We start from the raw sequence: 20,959 nt of genomic DNA on the forward strand, positions 1-20,959 counted from the left end.
GGAGCACCCATGACCACAAATTGGGGCAGCAGCTGTCTGCACATAGAGAATGTGGTCATGTTTCTGATCCTGTTCATTAGTGCTGCTGCATCAGTGTGAGAAGTGTCACAACAGTAAGGCCGTCCCAACTTAATGTACAGCTTGCCAAGCCTGCAATCTCTGCTGAGAGAGCTCATCCTGTGCCTCCCCACCACCCCAAAAGTTTTCAGATTTGAAGAATAAAGAGACCTTCACTCAACAAAATACAAAAAACAGGCTATTGATTTCCCATAAACTCTCAAAGTGTTAAAATAAGCATTTATAGTTGTGTTATTGAATGTCTCAACCATTTAAACAGACAGACATTTCATCAGCAAAACAGTAATTGGAGTTGGTTCCAAAAACAGAGGAAAAAGGAGCTTTAGGGCACAAAGTCACTTTTCTCATTCTAATGTAAACCTTTACACATATATCATTTACCACTACTCGACTTAAAAACTGTAAGGCATACAAGTACAAATCCTGCAAAATAAACACTGCGGTAATACTTTAAATCCCTATGTCTTGTTTTTCAGGACTATCTCTTTCATTGCTAAATGACTACAAAAAAAAAAAAAAGTATTAACCTTAAGTATCATCTTTCCCCTCCAGACTTGGTATGGTTTTAAGTAATGTAAAACTCACACACATAGCAGTAAATAGACATAATATCTTAATAAACCAGAGCTAGTGTAGCACTGTTTATTACAGGCACTCAGTTTACTGCATATATCCGTCTCCAGCTAGCAGCCAAAGCTCGTGTTTCTGAAAACATTACTCTTCAAGGAGTATTTATATTTCTATTGGATTATAATGAGTGTACTGGTATGACACTGAAAGTGTTAACAACATATTAATTTCTAAACATATATTAGTGTTAGACTGTATAAGTGATTCTTCCCCAGATACATATAGATATGCATATATATATGAAACACTTGAAGCCTTGATTTTTTTTAACATACTTTTGTGCCTTTACTGTATATACACAGACACACTCCATTCCTGGTTGGAAAGAAAAGTTTTCCTTTTGCTTAAATTACTTGGGAGATTTATCTACAGGGCAACGTATCAGAAATAAAAACAGTTCACACAGGGGCACAGCAAACATGCTATGAATGCATCTCCTAACAAAAAGTAACTAAAAACTTTTACATTAAGAAACTCACTGGCAAAACTTGAATCTAAAAATCTCATTGACAATAATCTAGGGTGCTGCATTTCCTGTAGCAATACTGTTTACAGTTAAAATATGTGTATAGCAAAAAAGATGACTTTTTTTTCAGAGAGTAATCCACACAAACTGTTGCTTCAATTTGATTTCTTTCTTCACCCAGAAGAAAAATGAGGTTGTTAATGCCTCGCAAGTTTAAATTACAATGTCACCAGTTCTAGTTTCACAACTGTCATTTTTGCTGGTGCTGCTTGCATAGATCACCACAGCTTTTTTTGGAGGTAGAGATGTCCGCACCTAAATAGCTGCTGGTGCAGCATTTCAGTTCCAGTGGGTGGTGGCATTACCTCTATCCATTACAAAAAAAAATGCTAACTTTTACAGCATTTTTCCAGTTGTGGTTTATGTTACTTACAAATAATGATAGCTCAATACATGAAACAGAAAATATCAGCCTCTTGAAAATAAGCTGCCTAGATATAGTAAATATATAGTTCAGATGGCAATATTACTATTTACGTTTCTTTATTACTAACATCGCCTTTATTTACTCCTTCATGGGATGCTGTTGCAGATGTCAAAGATGTAGGCTCACTTTGGGTAAGCCCCTATCAAAAAAGGCAAAAAAAAAAAAGATGACCTTAAAACCTCTGTAAGACACTTTTGGTTGGTGATTTGGAGCATCGAAGGAATATGAAACAGCCCAAGAACAACATGCCTTCACATCCTGAACCCTCCCTGTCCAGGTTTTAACTGTTACTATGCAAAAAATGCCATTTTCCAAGTCTGTACTGAAGAAAACAGCTTTGGAAAAAACCTCAGGTGAATGTAGACACCAAGGTAACTATTTTAATTAACACAAAAAAAAATTTAAAACCTGGTGCGAGCTTTGATTAAACCTCCCAAATACTTTTCCTTTTGAATACACTATCACAAATAATAAAGCTTGCGTATCTGTTGCATCACAGCCACATAAAGTTAGCAGTTGAATAAATGCCCACTTTTTAAGGTTATCTACTCCACAGGTAACACAGTTTCATATCACACAGTTTAAGAGTGAACAACTTAAATTTTCCTTTGGTTTCTATAGTAGGAAAAACATCTTCATGGATAGGTGTGGAGGGAAGAGTGAAGGCTAATACCAAAACAGCTCTTGTTCCTAACACCTTTCTGATCCTGGCTGAGACAATCTACTCGTACCTCAGACGCATGGTGGCAATCAGCCAGCCAGATGACTGGTGACTTAATATACAAGTTCATGTGGGCTCTGGAGTCTGACACAGACAAGGGCATTAACTTTGAAGTCTCAACAGTCAGCCTCAATATTCAGAAGTCATAAAATGAGGCATGACTACATTGAAAGACTTTTTTTTTTTATACTTCATGTTTGCTTCCTTCTGTCTGAACAGCTTTCACTGTTAAATGTGCTCATAAAATATGCATGATTTTATAGGAAAAGTTGTGATCAATTGATGCATAGGTCAAGAATGAAAAGAACTGAGTATGACGCTATGATAAATACTATAATAGTCTCAGATTAAAAGATTGGCATGTATATCTTGTTTCATTCTACTGCTGAAGGCAGTTCTGACAATAAACGAGGCTTTGGGCCAAAATTCAGCCTTTGAGAACAATACAGATATGTAGGAATATATATATAATACATGTATGTGCAAGCAAAGGATATACTGCAATCTACTAGGCAGGGTGGCTTTAGTTTCATTTTGAAAGCCACTTAAAATAAAACCCAGTGGATGAAACAAAGAATCCACCCAAACATGAAGGCTCCAGCATCTTTGTTGAAAGAACAATAGCATATTACTCTTCGACCCTCTATCTTGTTGCAAGAGAACCATCAAGACAGTTATTGCCATGATCTAATTAAAGAACACTTCACATAATTATTCTTTAAACTAATCACTATTTATGGAGATTTATCTTCATATGCCAGTAGTTGCAAATGCTCTAATTCAATTGCTCTGCAGAAAACATCCCAATAAAAGAAATATTTCCATTAGCATAACAAAAGGCAACCAGTAAAATCACTTATATGCACAGGCTCAAAATTTCAAATGAAAGCAACATTCCTATATAAATACACCGTATTTTTGAACAAAATCCACTCTAATAATATGTTTTGTAATCTGATGACTCTCCCACCAGAGTACAGAAAATATTAATGAAAGCAATATCGAATTAAACAGATGACATGATTAACAGTATCCATTTCATGCATGACAGTTTTACTGGAGAGATAAAGACCTGAAAGTAATTACCACCACGTAAAACTCCTTCACTGACCTCTCCGTTTCCAGCTAGCCGTCCTTAAGTACTGTTGTTTTGCAACAAAGGCCAGTGCCTTTCATCTGTGGGTTTTCTTTTACGCTACAAGCTGAGCACCTCTCCCGTTGCATGCACACAGTACCTCTGTATCTATGTCTGTAATGCAGCATAAAGATTACTGGGGAAGCCTATCAAACCGGCAGGCAGCAACCTCGCCTGCCAATAAGCGCGAGGCACATGCAGAATCCAGCACATGCTCGCTGAGGCTCGCGGACTGTCACCGCTGCTTAGCAGGCTGGTAATCTAATTATAACCGTTTGCCATAGCACAGGGCTGCTGAGGCACCGCACGCAAGAAATGAGAGCCGAGCAGATTACACCTTTTAGCCAAAAGCATCAACATTTGGGACTGTTATTTGTCTGGGTGCATAAAGATAAAATTCCTCTTTGTGGGTTTTGTGTGTGTGTGTATGTGTGTGTGTGTGTGCACGCACTTGGTTTTCGCCTATGAGAGGCTTTGTCTCCAGCTCTGGAAAAAAAAAAAAAAAAAAGGATCTATTTAGGAGCGCTCTTTCAGAAGCTGACCGCTTGCAGTTTGCTATGTCTATTAGGAGACAATAAAATGCCACAGTTTATTCTGCCAGCAGGAATTCTTGTTTCAAATGTACACATTACCAGTGTCATATACACAGTAGATCTCAGATCAGTTTATGTACAGTACTTCACAATATACAGTGTAGACCTCAGATCAGCGAGGCAGCACACAGTAGCCCTACAGAAGTCAACAGGACTCGCTCTGTCCTTTACGTTTACATGTGGGCAGATACTCAGATGACCTGAGGGCTTCTGTGTGCACTGGCACATAATGTCCTAAATTTTCATAATGCTATGGTGGAAATGCCAAGGAAATTTTTGCCACTATGCAAAACGACTGAATTCATTTGGAAAGTACTTACTGTGACCAAATACTCCTTAGAAGTATGGGGAACTAACTCAAGTAAGCCTTACACGCATCTTATAAATATGCAAGTCCCCAAACTAATGAAAGTTACGATCTAAGAGAACACTGTGTATTTGAAAGAGCTTGTACAATACTAGGTAAGTAATCATGACAAAAGACATGTAGTTTAGTCTTCCTTGATGTTACCTTTCAATTAATCTTCGCTCTGATTAGCACAAATTTGAAAACAATCTTCTGAAGTTCCCTGTTCCTACATGGTTCATATAAGCACTTAAGCTTTACACTGACCAAAGGTTTTCAAATGTCAGTGGCAAGTGGGAAGTACACAGCCTGTTTCTCAGAAGCATGCCAGATGCATCTCATGAGATACAGTACTTTTTTCATGATTGATATTGCCAAACTATCATAATGCTACAGCATTACGTACATACAAACTTTACAACGCATTTTTAAGATGTTCCACTAAGTTACACATAAAACATATCCATAAATATTACACTTACAAGATTCTGAACACTACTGCAATAATGAGTTCCTATGTGCCCACACCAGCAGCTTTTCTAATTCTTTACAGCACCATACAGTATCAGGCACAGCCCAAGTGCATGATATTAAAGGTCGTTTAGAAACATTTTTATCTATCATACTTACTTTAGTACAAAATTTATATTTGCTACTACATAAAATGTTCCTAATGGAACAAGACTTCCATGTGGTAACAGCATAAGACCATATTTTTTGACAATATGTAAATAGCTGTGTCACAGCTTTCTTAATCTGCCACTGAAAATTGCTCATAAAGAGTTGCTCTGCACTAGAAGTGGACTTCATCTCTGTAAGAAAAATATTCTTAAAGCTATGTACGGCTAGAAATAAAAATGAAATGCAGGAAGACTGACATTTGGCTCCTTGATTCAACATTCAGTCAACATTAAGTTTTGTGTTGCAATAAATGAAGGAGGCTGTTTTATTAAGTCTTCCTTTTCAGATTACATCATTTAAGTAGCTCATCAATTTTCATAAACTGTGCTTCTTTAAAATACTGTAGAATATTCCAAGTTTCTCAGCAGTACTGCTTGAAGACAGAAAACTATGTATTGAACGAATAAAGGAGTTACAGTTACAGAACCATTAAAAACTTATTTTAAAAAGAGTTCAAGAGACATGCAAAGAAGGGCATAATTCAGATGACCAGCTCTGCAATGATTTTGCTAACGACATTTTGCCAAAGGTAGCAACAGGGGAACAAGGCCAATAGTCTTGATCCTTGTCCTCTGATCCAGCTATTGGGAATGATAAGCAAAGGAAAAAACACACATGAACAAAATACAGAAAATCAAAGAGACTTAAATCATTCTTTTAATCTAATCCACATTCACAGACCACTAAGGCACCTATGACAGGTGACAAAATGACCAAGAATCCTTAAATAGGTATTAGACAGGCTTCAGCTGCCACGGAAGTCTTTGTTTTGGCTCCCTCCCATACAATCTGCTAAGCCTACACATAGCCATCTCTGCCCAGCAGCTCCCCAAACCCTTGCTGCTCCCTCCTGTGGGGGTCCAGCATCGCTACACAGCAGCCAGCCTCCTGCTTCCTCCCCACACAGCTGCTGGCTCCGAGGGCAAATACAGCCCATATCCCCAGCAAGGCTGCCCTGGCAGCGTGCTCTCAACATAGCATTGCAGCAGGGTGTTTATTCTAGGAGTTGCTTTCTTTTTTAAAGCATCATGGTAGCAGCTGTAGTTGGGTGACCCATCAACAGCTGCAAATTTGAATTTCAAGAGACACCCACTTGTGTCTGCAACACAATCAACATTTACTTAACCTCTTTCAAGAAACACCTACTTGTCTCTGCAAGACAACTAACATTCACTAAACCTCTGTGCTTAGCTTAACAGACCAGCCAGAAGAGTCCCAAAGTCTGTCTCAATTTTAACAGTCACATCTAACCATTGTGATGATGCACTGGACACGAAGGCAGGTGGAACAGCACTGCAGGTCTGACACTTGGAAAGGTGATTCGTAACGGTCCATGTTTGTAAAAGGCAAGTGGATAAAACTCCAGCTAAGAACAATGAGGAGCTCCACTATCCTGCCCCACCTCCCATGGTGATCACACACAAGCACCTGAACCATGCACCAGATCTGTGACAGGATACAGCCTCGTACAGGCGTGGCAGCAAGAGAGGCCAAGAGAGGTTTCACGAGGACACAGTCATAAGATACTCCTCAGCTCTGGCAAGTCTCTGTTGGAAGTGAACAAATTGTGAAAGGTGAGTTGGCCAATATTCGGCAGACTTTCAAAGAAAGCAAAAGCCTGTCCTTGGCACAAGTTATATGCCTGTGCTAAGCTTCAAGTTCCTGCTCCTCGGCATGGAAGCAGAAGATCTCTGCAATATTTTTAGAAATTCAAAGAAAGTTAGGTTCTCTCTAGGCCTGTTCTTTGACAGAGCAGTTTTGAAAAAAATTTCCAAAACCATATGGTCTGAGGCAGATGTCCATCACAGAGGGGAGGAGAGAGGAAAACCTATGGGGGAACAATGAATTCATCATATGACACTGAAACAGTGAAAACTGCCTAGCTAGCACATTAATGAATTTTACACTTCATTTAGGCTTATCTAAATGAATTAACAGACAGATTACTTTTTTAGGAACAAATAGCTTTTTACTATGTTATGATCACTTGTATAAGTACTGATATATCCAGTTATTTCAATACAAAAGTATTGAAAATAAAAATTTCCTGATGTGTCTTGCAACTAACAGGTTTCACTCTGGATGCCACTTATCCTTTGACTTAAAAATATATCAAATATTCCTTGGAAACCACTACCTCATTTAATTAGATTTTGCAAAGTATAGTAAACATATGGAATGAAAATGAGTTGAGCAAAAAGGCTGGTGAATCAATGCTGCATTTCTAAAGGCAACAGTGCATGTATTTCCAAGCTGTAGCATTGAGAGCTTGAACAGAACCAATTACTCTAATGAATATTTTACTTGGCTTGATGCATTCATTAGACTTTTAGAAGTAAGCTAAACCATACCATGGTTATGTATACATAACAACAAAATCCTAATATTTTTGTATGGTACTTTTTACATTTACACAGATTAAAAGATGACAGGACAATTTTCTCTTTCACAATTTTTTCTACATTTCAATTTTCCTTCCCAAAGAAAGTTATCTAGTGTTATTTTGTCTTTTGAAAACTACCTTTTCATTTCGTAAGTTATTTGTTGGGCTTTTTCCTCTCCTAGCAAGTACTTGGTGGAGACTGGAAAGTCTGTAAACTGGTGGCAAACTTACCACATGACCCACCATCATTTGTGAAGGAAAATAAAAACACAAGCCTGGTGTCTACCATTATAAATTTTTCTCAGGAAGTCACAAATGACAGGCTTCAAGGTTGGCACTCAGCATGGAAAAACAGGTTTATTTTATGGAGCACAGGGACATTTCTTGGATTGATCCCGATTTCAGTTGGCAAGACAGCAGTTACCTGTACATGTGTATATATGACAATGCTATCTATCATGTTTTGAAGTTAGCTAACCTGCAACTTCAGGGCTTTCTTTTAAAATATGCTAATTAACATCACTAAATGTTCCAGACAGCACTCCTCTGGATGCTTTACAACAGACAAGAGATGTCTCAATATTAAAACTGGAGAATCTCTGCAAGACAGCACTAAGATTGATTCCTACTTTTTATAGCATTCATATTCATTGTTTTCTCAGAACCATAAAAACCAAAAAAGATCATACACACCCACATTCCAAAAGACATTACTATCCCTTGTCTCCACAGATCTACCTGTTGGCAGTATCTTCACTGAAGACCTAACGGACTGAAATGAAGACACCAGTCCATCACTGCCACCTTGGAGAACCAGGAGAGGAGTAGTTAAGCTGTCAGTGAGGTGTGTTTCATGCTACCATTGTCAGATGCAATAAAGAAGGCTCTGAAGTGAAGCCTGCAGCAGGTTTATTGTGCTGAGCACTTCGACTTTGGCAATACAACCAGATATGGAAGAACACAGTATTATTCTGTTGGTATCCTCAAGAACACAGAAATGCCAAATTCCAATGATTCATCATTTTCAAGACTTCACATCACCTTGAAATATACTTCCCATCACATACCACTCCAACACATCTCCACCACAATATTGTCCTTCCATTTCTCAAGTTCTTTCCATTTTCCCTTCAGTGCAGTGTTTTCTTGCACCTCTATACCATACTTCAGCAATCACCTCAAACTATACAAATATCCTTCATGCCCTCTTGTCTTTCCACCATACATATTTTTGCCTCCACTACCTTTCTTCATAACTAGCAGCACAGATGCAGTATGAACTGCACATTTCAGAAGGCAACACACCTGTCAGCATAACTGAGATCTTAGCAAGACCAAAACACGTGTGCCTCCTAGCCACCACTTCATGATCTCTGGCTGACCAGCTAGATGGCCACATCACCAACTTGGTGAACCAAGGGACCACACTGCTTATCAGTAACACAGTAAGCATAAGAAATATTAAAGGACACCCAGACCATAGACACCATATAGTGCATGCCTGACTCACATAAAACTAATGATCATGACCCTAGTGAGCTAAAGAATGTAAAATATGTTGTAGAAAAAGCAGCCTCTGCCTCTGCTTCCCAACAGCCAAGTAAGAAAGACACATTAGTAGACTGTAACAAACAGATTTAAAAAGAGAGAGCAGTAAAAAGATGAAATATGACTGATGTAAGATGTGAAGTCCTAACACAAGATATAATGCAAAAATTCAATAGCTCACAAGGACATGGGAGGTTAAAACTACATTGGAACAAGCCACAAAAGGACTGCATAAGTGGAAATACGTTTTTAGTACTTGCTGTGGTAGAAAATAGGGAACTTGAGAGCATCACTTAAGCCAGAAAGCTGACAGACAGGTACAGATTTTGCACAGTGGAAAAGGAGAAAAAAAGAGCTTGCAATATAGTCTTCCAGTACTTCCACATAATTAATGTTCATCACCACTGCTGGCACTTTCTTCTCCATTTAGTATCATTTTCACTATGATTACCTTACTGCAATGGGTGACACAATATGACGCTGGGTATATCTGAGATATCTAGATATTGGCCTGGAAAAACTTTAAATGCAAATCTTCCATTAGAGGACAGGTGTAATTTTTCAAAAATGTTATGCTGCAAAGAGCAAAAAAAGCTGAAGGATGAAGTGTAACATTCCTCACTTTGAAGGAAAAACTCCATCAGACTTCCTCACTTCTATAATTAAGAATACTATTTCCAATTCTGAGTAGAAAGCACAGCTCAGAGGCTCTTTGATCTTGTGTGATGACAATGAAAACCCATCAAGCTATCTAAAGCCCATTGGTATTTTTATTCTTCAAAGACTGTTTTTCACTCTCTTACATCTATGAGAGAAGGTATTTATGTTGAGCTGCAAGATGCAACTGGAAAGCAAGTCAAGGTGCGACTGCTGGAAAATGAAGTGGTTCCTTGCAGATGCTAATGCATACAGGCACTCCCTCAAAACCTGCCCCACTGCCAGCCAGTTTGCTGAGAGCTCAGAGACTACAAACCTTCGAGACTTCAAGTCTCCAGTCCACACCCATAATTCAGAGTTTCAGAGCAACTCTCAGATCTTATTACTTTACACAAGAGTTGAAGATATTCAGCACAATTAATCCAAGAAGAAAACTAGCTTTGAATGCAATGGTTTTGGTTATCATTTCAAGGCTAACAAGTTTCAAGACAGCCTACTAAACTTCAAGCCTTTTTAGCCAAATATAAAATAAATTTAGATTTTAATCTTAGAAAGATTGTTAATTTAATGACTAGAAATTGGGTCCATATAAAACCAGCAACTGTGACTCGCCATACCTGAACCCAGTCTCATGGTCTTCTTACAAGAAACCAGAAGCATTTTGCTGGCACAGGCGAAAAACCTCTCCAGGAAGAAAGGCTTAATTATTTAATAGCACAAGCCAAAAGCCCTTTTATCAGAGTCTTCAGGACTCTCATTCCATATAATGCTCCTGAAGAGCACAACTTATATATCAAGCAGCTTGTAGACCTAGCAGTTAAAGTTTGCGGGGTGACAAGATCCCAAACCCTTCTTCCAGAACTGCTTGTAGCTTTTATCCAATCCTCTAATGCAACATGAGCACGCAAGTCACATAATTAGGGGTATGAAAAATCAGTATAAGTGGGGACAGATGAGTGTCTACCCCTCAAGCCTAGCCTCCCACTCCTTTTCTGACCATTTGAGCAAATACTCCCCTCCCTGCATATTGCTCCAACTAAGGTGAGGGGGAGAGTGTTGATCCTACCAAAACCAGCATGGGAGCTAGGGAGTGCTCTGAAGAAGATAGGCAACATGCACCAGGGGAACTCTCACATCCTGGGGACAAATTACTTACTGGTCTGCCTTCTCAAACCTTTCCCGGGCAAAACAGCAGGCATTTTCTTCACCTTCCATTCCCAGGTCTGGGGACAAAAAATGTTGCCCAGTTTCTCAACAGCACATATCTGCATGGCATAGTAGCCTCACACAAGTCACTGTTTATAATACTACTGCTGTCAATAACCAGAATTTCTTCAGGTGGTCATTCTCATGAAGTGCTGACTGCTCAAGAGGATCAATCCCAAATCAGATGGAGCCTTTTATGCTTTTGTCCCAGCTACAAATTCCCCAGAGCTTAAAGAACAGCACAAGCATCAGGGTCTTCAGTTTTACACTAAACAAAATGCAAGTACTTAACAACCTTTGTCCCTGTAACGTAACACTACTGACATACATGTCATTTTAGTGGGCATTTATTATTTTGGCAAGAATTTGCATCAACATAAGATTAGGAATAAAGCAGGCTAATGGTTATAGGTCTGAACCTAGTCTTCACTGTGAATTCAAATACATTTTGTGAGCACAAATATGCAGCAAGTATGCCTCATCTTTTCTAATACAATACCCTGTGAAGGACAGCACATTTTTGAGATCATTGGTTTTCCACTACATCAAGCAGGCGATGTCTCAGTGGTGAGTCTTAAAGTCTAAACATGTCAGAGGTGGAAAGAGAAAAATCAGTAATACCATAACAACATAACCTTAAGAGCATAACAATAATCCTTTTTTGTCCCCATAGAAATTAGTTACAAACATGGGACAATAAGGTCAAAAGGCGAGCACTCAACATTAAGTGGTCAGAACCTGAGCTTTCAGTCTGTCTCAAACACCTATCTCCTGCACATTCTACAAAAATGTAGTCTTTAGTGATCTGAACAAGAAATTCTCTCCTTGCTCCCCAAATTTCTGTCTTAATCAGGATCTAAAGAAAAAGCTTCTCCAAAGCTAACTGGTAAATAAAACAGACACTGATGTTTTCAAAGCAAATTCCAGCAGTCTGTAGTCAAAACATAGGCAGCATAACCACAGTAAAAGGGCTGCGAGAGAAGGGAAACATGAGCAAGTTTCAAAGTTGCATAACTGTTTAACACTGATTTCACTGTATGTATTATTCGTATTTTATAACAGAAGCCACATAACTATGAAAAACACTGTGTAACTTTAAAACCATCATAATTTCTATGCTCAGACTGCCACATGCAATCCCACCATATCCCATCCACTATAATAAATACTCATATTCGAAGGGCCGAGGAGTAGCAATGGAAATACCTCTGTACAGAGTACTGTTTTCACATTGTGAAGTTCAGCACAAACTACACTGTGTACATGGCTAACTTGCAAAATCTAATAATTTATCCCACTTAAAGTATTCAAGCTATCCTTAGTACTGACAACTACCTCATTTATATAATTCCATTTCCGTTTCATTAAAAACAAATCAAAACAGCTTTGAAATATTGACATTGTGAAGAATTTAGAAGGTTTGTTTTCTCTTTCGGTACTTGGAATATAATAATCTCTTGTGGTAAACTAGTATACTACATCAGGAAACAGTTGCTTCTATTATTATTATTTTTCATCTCGTCAATAAAATGAGACCAAAACCTAACCAAATTAGATCTACGATTTCTTTTTTTAAATTCTACTTTATAAGTTAGGATAAAGAATTAACTATGTTCAGAAGTCCGTAGTCATTAAGAATTTGGGATTTAAATTGACTTTTACAGATCTGAGAGTGCATAAAGGAAAAGCCTGAAAATTATCTTTGACAATTTGCAGTAGTCATAAAATATTTTTAGGTCTCTGTATACATATTTTTCAACTCACAAAAACTAGTGAAAGAAAGGATTTGGAGTAAAACCAGACTCCTTAAAGTCTTCTCAATTATATCATATATTAGAATATCTCATGTCTCCCAAGCCATGACAACCCTCTAGCTTTCTTGCAGCTGAAGTCTTAGTTAATGTTTGGCAGAACTTACAGGTAACTTCCTCAAATAAATAAAAATACAAGAGGAAAAAGTACCAAACCAAACTAACTGGGGATATGTGAGATATCTGGAGATAAGAAATAAAGCCTAAAATTCGTAGAAGCTGCTGGTGACGAAAGAGATGCATGCCTGTACTTGAGAAGTTCACTATGTCAAAACAAAACAAAACAAAAAAAAAACCCAACCAAAACAAAACACAAAAGAACAAAACCAAAAGGAAATTTAAAAAGTGTGTCCAAAAGAAAGGGGCATCAAAATGTACACCTAGCAGGTATTAATAGGCAGAGAACTCCAGAAGACAAAGGATGCATTACAGGTGGCAATACATCTTCGCTTACCTCATGAACTTTCAAAGCCTGCCAGAGGCAGATCTACAAACTTGTGATGAAAAAAGTAAAATTGTCATTGTTGTATACACTATTTGCATCTCTCTACTACAAATCTCAGGGGGACTTACCTGTAACTACTTTAAAAACAAAATTATCCAGGCAAGATCCTTCCCAGCAGCAACACAAGCAGCAGCTCATACCTGACAACTGTATTTCTTGCAGTGCAGACATAACTTTTTCTCAGATAGATTATATTTACATAGTTTTCAAGGTAGTCAGATGGAAAAACAGTATTGACTTCTTGTCTGACCCCCTGCAATTCAACATTTTGATCTAGTCAGCTAAAAATAGCAGACACCCCAACCCATTGTTAAATACTGCAGTCTGTTGGATGCAGCATTTCCTCAGTGGAAGAGAAAAGCAGTCAAGGCCAGGGTCATACCTTGGCAAAGACCACCCACCAAAACGAAGGCACCACTGGAGACTGTTGCTATCAGCAATGTCCCTACCAGGGCAGACCCCACAGCAAGTAGCAGAGAGAAGACAGCTTTTCTTAAAAATGGTATCACCTCCAACCGAAAAGTGTAGCCTGTTGACAAGTGTGGTTAAGCTTTTTGTGTTTGAAGGTACTGTGAAAGAAGATAGAGGACTTATTCTCCACATGCCCTGACCATCAGAAGAAAGAGCCTGTAAAGAGTCTTGCAAAGGCTGTACTGGTGAGAACACTTCCCACGCTGTTTTGGGTTTTTGTTTTTCTAAACATTAATGAAACTCACTGTAGCTTACAACTGAGAAAATTAAGATAGAAACAACGATAAGAAGCTAGAACAAAGCTAAATATAGGTATAGTTACCTGATGCTTTAGATAACTGGTGAGTCATTTGAGTACTTGCACCAGAATTAAAGCATTTGAAAATTAAAGGCTGCTGGCACATAATCTATAAAAGAATGGAAGACTACTCTATGTGCATATCCAGGCTACATCTCACAGGTCCTTTTTTCTCCCCTCCTCCCAAAGATTACCTGTATTTTATGTTACAAGATGAATCCATTTTGTTCTTTATACAAAGTTCTTTAACACAAGGAGTACCACTAATTTGAAAAGCTGAAAGTATTAAGCTAACAAGATATGAAGCTATCATCATTCAGGACTCTGCTTGCCTTGACACTGAAATTTAGAACATTGACTGAGACTAAAATAGGTGAGTGCATCAGCTTGGCATAATCATAAGCAATAGTTCAAGAAAATGTGATCTAATACTTGTAATTTAAAATTATCTTGCAATCTGACTTACAAAAAAACCCCAGGTATCATTCAGGTGAGTCAACATTTTTATTACAGGCTGCCTATCACAGTGAAAACTCAAGTGAATGAGCATTGCAAAAGAACATGTTCTTGTAGAAATCAGTTATCAAGATATAACTCAAAACAGCCACAAAGTAAGTGTGGTGTATTCATTTAGGTTTATTCATTTCTTCAAACCTGTTCTTATTAGTAGAACACAGAAAGAGAAGACAGATGACAAATAGAAATCTCTACAAAAGACAAAACCCTACTGGAAAAATCCACAGGTAACAGAAAACTTCATTTAGAATTGATGCAAGTGTATCAAGCTTGGATGCTGGAATGATTACATTTTAATGCCAAGCAATTCTGGACGTAGATAACTTAAATCACACTGAAATAACTGACTAATTTCTGGCTGAGGCCATGTATCTTAGTCTTGCTTTACTTAAGCAGTCAACCACTGAGAGCTTCTGGATCAAATACTGCTTATACGACACATGAGAAAATACTTCATTCCCCCGAAGTTTACAGCCATTAACCCAATACAAGTTACAAATTGTGACTGCAACAGGCAGCAGCAATAATAGACAAACTGATTTTTTTTTTTTAACAGTATTAAACACATCTGTGCATGAATATGTCTCTTTCATACCTTATAAACCAGAAAACTATTTTAAAGGTGTTGGCAGGTACGAATCAAGGAAGGCTGACCTAGGTTTCACACTGTGCATTTACCTAGCATAAGTATTTATACTTAATAATAGGGTTCTTATATTGACTTAATAAGAAGCTTCTTAATTGTTGAGGGTAGCAAGCTCTTCTCATGCCATGGTGTCACAGGAGGACTCAGGGACAATGGTGAAAAAAACAGTATCAGCTACAAATGAATCCACTGAAAAATTATTTGTTATTCCTTGTACTTTTCAGACTTCAGCAAATCATAGAGCCTTGTATTAGTTCCTTGGGAAAAAAATAAATAGGAATTCTTTTCATTCAACACATACTATGAGAAACCTTAAGAAACAGACCTGAGTGGAAACATTTAATGTTACTGCATAACAGGTAATTCTGGATCATCTACCGCGATAACCACCACGACATTAGCTACCCTTATGGAAGGATAAGGGCTATCTTGAAAAGCTACATTTGGTGCAATGATGCAACTTCTGGTGAACTGGGAGACAGCCCCAGAACTAGAAACCAGAGTGGTAAACTTTCAGGAGGACTTAAGTCCTCCACTGGAAGTCCACTTAAGGTTCACCACGTTGCATGTAAAGAGAGCTGCTTCCCTCCATGAAGAACTCTTTTCAGTGCAGAAAACATACAGCCTCTGCATTCTAAATAGCTCAATCCCTCATGATGCTACCGCTCAGCACTAACCAGGGTTAAGTGAAAAATCCACAGCAGGCATTTAATGCTCAAGATTAGCAATCAATTGATTAATGTGACGTACTGACCCCATTTCATACTTCAAGTCCCTTATGCAATCATATCTGGTAGATTCAACAAGAGGGTTATTCCACCTAATGCTTTAATTCTGTAAACTTTCCCACTCAGGGTCCTAAAAACCTTTGTGTTAAACAAAAATTAGATTCACCACAGGAGTTAAATTATTTTAGAATAGAGAGAAGATACAATGTGAACAGAAGAAAGAAAACAATCTCTGTCCTATATTGCATGTTTTTAGAATATTCTTCTTCATAAACTTGTCTCTCAAAAATTTTACAAAGTCCAGAATTTGTTTGTTGTTGGGTTTTATGGCTCTTTCAGGGAAGTTATAAAATCACATACCTAGTATTTTGAAAGGGTACTTTTTGCAATTACTGTAGCTGAAAATTTCATCGTCTCTGAAAACGGATCTACTAAAGAAACAGCAGGAGCACCTAGTTTGTTTAGCTATTAAGGGGTAGGGGTAGAAGATCTGTGCATCATCTAGGAGAGTAAACTTTACATTTGTCTCAGCTGAAAGAAAAGCTTCTAAAAGAACAAAGCTTGCAACTCAACCTGCATCATTTCTACGTATCAATGTTGACTAGCAGCTGGGAGCTTACCAAACTGTTAGTTGTTGTTCTATTTGTTTGGATTTTTTTAGGAGTTTAACTATAAAAAGCAATCAGGAGAAAAAGTAGAGAAAATCCACATACCGCTGCCCCTCAAGTCATCTCCTCCAGAGAAACTGTAGAAATTCAGGTTGACATGAGACAATGTAAAAGCCACAAAACTCCTTTACATAATCACATGGCTTCCAGCAGTGAGTGTGCAGAGCCTCCTGGGAGACAAGGGACAGCACCAGGCAGGGACCACAAGGGTCACAACAATGAGTACTTCACTGAACACTGTACTCCAGTGTGAATGCAGCTCTCTTCTCCAGCTGGCAGCCATACAAAACATTGACTCTGATCCCAGGACACTCACCTACGTGCTCAAAGATCTTCCTTCCCTTCCCCATTTTCTTCACCACCTTGGTTTGGAAAGGACTATTGACATGTGGGACCTGACTGCTTTTTTATCTTAATGAATGCTCATCTCCTTCCTTTTACTAGGTCAGAACTTCAACATTACATGATGGCAAAGGCTAAGACCACAAGGTGACCCTTAGTAGAGTGGGACACCTTAAGGTTTGAAGGTCACAATACAATGCAGGCAAACTGTGCTGGAAAAGACAACTTCTTTTTCTGCAGCTGATGACCTTCACATGACTACCTCTCTCAGAAAACATGAAGCACTGAATACAGGAACTACAGCAAGGACCTAACTAAAGCCTAGAAACATCTGGAGAAGCAGTAACAAATGGTGAATCGATGTTTACAAAAGTTTGTGTAAACTGATCTCGTGGTTTGAGCTCAGAAGGCAACTAAGCACCATGCAGCCACTCACTACCCCCCCACCCCCACCCCCCCTTCCTCCTCCAGCACTAGGAAGGAAAAAATACAGAGAAAGGGTCAGGAACTGAGATAAGGACAGAGAGGGATGACTCACTCAGAGTCACATAGACAAAAGACAGACTTATTAGGGGACAAAAAAACCCCCACACAAATTTAATTCAGACACTAAGAACAACAACACTTAACAGACAAAGTAGGACAGTGAGAAATACAATTGCATCTTAACAATACACACACACCCCCCACCGCCTTCTCAGGCTCAGCTTTGCTTCCAGTTTCTCTACCTCCTCCCCATCAGTGGTGCAGGGAATGGAGAGGTGCGGTCAGTCCTGGCATTTCTTTCTCCTCAAGGGGGGAAACTCCTCGCGTTCTTTCCTTGCTCCAGCATAGCTCCCCTTTCATAGGAGACAGTCCTCCACAAACTTTTTTCCAATGTGAGTGCCTCCCACAGGCCATAGCACTTCCTTAGCTGCTCTGGTGTGGGTCACTCCCACATGTTGCAGTCCTCCCAGCACCGATCAATGACAGCAAGGGCTGCTTCTTCCCACAGAGTCCTAATCTTCAGGTGCAGCCACCAGCTCCAGTGGGGGTCCTCCATGGGCTGCAGGTTGGCATCTGCTCCACTATGGGTGGCAGGGGGAGGGCAGTCCTGCCTTCTCACCACAGGCTGCAGGGGGCTGTGCACCAGCATACCTCCCCCTCTTCCTCGTCCTTTCTTCCACCGACCTTGATGTTCACATAGGTGTCCTCCTTGCAACTCAACCTCACACTCTAACTCCTCCTCCCAGATTCCCCTTCTTACATATGTTATCACAGAGGCCCAGCCACCATCACTTATTGGCTCGGCCTTGGTGCAGAAGCGGGTCTGACCTGGAGCTGGGGAAGCTTTGAGAAGCTTCGCACAGTGGGCTGCTGCTGTAGCCCCCTCCCCTGCTACCAAAAAACCCTCCACAGACATAAACCCAGCACAGCTGAATAGAAGGCTGAGACTTAAGATGGGCAGTATGGACATCCTGGTGTATGACTGCATGGCAAAGAGACTTGTAGTTTTAGGAGTGCAATTGTATATAGCTATACACAGAGATATGATTGTCTTCATACTATTCATTGACCTCTCTCAGTATCACAGCAAGCTTTGCAGTCCTCTTTTTCCCCATCATCAACTTCAGATACAGTTCACCAATACCACAATAATATGGCTGGGTCCGAAATCCTGACAAGTGCAAAATAAGGAGAGACCAAAAAAAAAAAATGGAAGGAAATTACTCTAGCAGTGAAAGAATCATCTTATAAGATCTCATCCCTTCTCCTCTCTGCTTCTTGCAACTTTCCATTTTCTAGATAATGGCAATGTGTATATTTAATCTCTAGACTCCAAGACTCCTTCTAGAAATGGAAGGAATAGTAGCAGCATGAAGTGCAGGTTCAACAATTAAAAACTCTGCTAATAATGGCGATCATCAGCTGGAAACAAGACAAGAATAAAGTCCACATGCATGTCAGTCAACTATGAGCTGCTGTTATGAAGTCATCTGTTATGGGGGTCCTGGGCAAAGGCTATACAAGGAAGAAAAACCCATGAACTTTAACTACCTTTTCCTCTGAGAAACAGAGGTAAAAAGAACAACGGGACATTTAAACCAGTTGAAGAAAGAAAACCACCAAAAATTAAGCCACATTTTCAACTACTCCAGTAACTTCAGCAGAGATACTTCAGCAGACAATCATGATGTGACCTTGCACCTTTCCGAGATGCACACTCAGTGAAACCCATACTGTCAAGAGAATGTACTTTATTTACCAACATATCTCCTTTGCCATCAGCAGGGACACAACTGTTCAAACATGGATTGGACGAAACAACTGTTCATTTTGATGAACAAGGTTTCTACAGCTCACAGAAAACAGACATCAAGCCTATCACATGTAATATGTAATGTGCCATGTGTTACCTGCGGCATAATGTGAAATGTGTATACACCAATGAATTCATGCATCAGTATTCATTTGCACAGGGCTGCAGTCATATTTTTATATCACATAGCAGAGCTGTAGCACAGTGTAAGAAAAGTTGATGCCAGCAGAGGGAGGCAGTTGCTCTCCAGGACATGCATCTTCACATTCCCTGATGCACAGTAGGAAGCCAACGAGTTTGTTTTTGTGGAAGTGAACTCACCCCTCAGCCATTGTGTAAATGTGGCTTTAAATCAAGCTGTAATTAGATTTTGCTGTATTTAACAAAACCCCTCTTGTTGCTCCTCTTTTCCAGCTCTAGACAGGAAATAAATGTATTCGTGAAAGAAAAAAAGAAAAAAGTTTATGCCTCTTCCCGGAGCATGTTCTGGCACGCATGCAAAAGCGAGTACAAAACACAAAACAATAAGCTTACAGGACACTCAATCTTCACATTACATAGGAACACAAAGATCTCTCAGCTGGTCCACTGTTAAATGACACCTTGCTTTTATCAATATTCTGCTTTACCACATTAACCTCGTTAAAAGATACTAACAGTCCAACACTTGGAATCCAGCTTTTCTTCATAAATTTAAATTACTTGGCAGAAAACACAAGTGGAAATCTTCTGCTAAAGACTCAGGCAAACTAAGACTGCCACGTATTCATTTTAGGACAGATCTTTTCTTTCCCTCTTATTTTAAATACTATGGTCATCGCATTCCTGTTTTTAACCAAATAGCTTTATCCCTCCTCACACTTTTTGTACAGACAGGCACCCCTAAAATAAAACTGCGTGTTCAAATCCATTTTACCGGAATACATGTTGCACAGGGTGATTTTATTTTGCGTAAGCTCCTTATGGACTACACCTCATATTCCCACTACACTTTACATTGCCATATGAGGAACTGCATAGAAAATGAAATTGAGTCCACTCAGAATAATAAACAGTTTCAATTGTCTTTTGACTCCAAATCTTACAAAGAACTTTATGGTGGTGGTGACAACAGTGGATACTGGTGCAAGGAAGTCAAGAGGACATGCTCAAGGCCAGACAGCAAGTTAGCTGCTGCTAAGAACAAAAAGTTTCTGCTCTTAATCTAGACCCTCTTCCCAGTGAGTCAAAACCTACTGATAACTATCTGGTCTTATAAAAGTTTCAGATTCTTTAGAACAAAGGAAGAGAGACCAACCACTAATAACTTACATACATGAAATGCTTAAGCCATTTACAGAAGTTACTACCTTTTTAGGACAGTCTGAAAAGTATGCCTTTTCAAAACAAACTTATTTCAGAACATATGCTCTAATACCTTAATTCCTTACAAATCTTCCATTATGCTGCAAATTTTAAGAAACCTAAGGCTGGTTTAAATGACTCAAAAGATAACCTTGTTCCGAAGTCTGTATGCAGTTTAATCTCTAAATGGAAAAAAAGATCAAGGTAAAAACAAATATTGGGAGTAGATTATCTTCCTAGACCTGTAGGAGAATTCTTACATTTGTTTTTCTGAAACAGCCAATACTAGCTCTTCCTGAAGGCAGGATAATGAAGTTTGGCTCAGTACCAATGCAAAATGACAACTCAAAAAGTCTTACTATGTGCACAGAGGTTCTGCTTCTGAAATTAAATCACCTAA

The 20,959-nt window shown here is 39.0% G+C and overlaps 1 protein-coding gene across 2 annotated transcripts in view; it reads right to left on the reverse strand.

The window, feature by feature from the left end:
- Positions 1-20,959, reverse strand: part of FAM110B (family with sequence similarity 110 member B) — a 114,643-nt gene that overhangs the window by 57,282 nt on the left and 36,402 nt on the right. The window contains exon 1 of one of the 2 annotated variants that reach the window (XM_074898933.1): positions 3,494-3,627. The exons of the other annotated variant lie outside the window; for it this stretch is intronic. The gene's annotated coding sequence lies outside the window, so the exon portion shown is untranslated. Of the gene's footprint in view, positions 1-3,493; positions 3,628-20,959 lie in introns of those variants that run through there. 2 annotated transcript variants of the gene reach the window in all.

The sequence above is a fragment of the Athene noctua genome, chromosome 2, assembly GCF_965140245.1.
Source record: "Athene noctua chromosome 2, bAthNoc1.hap1.1, whole genome shotgun sequence".
Lineage (NCBI taxonomy): Eukaryota > Metazoa > Chordata > Aves > Strigiformes > Strigidae > Athene > Athene noctua.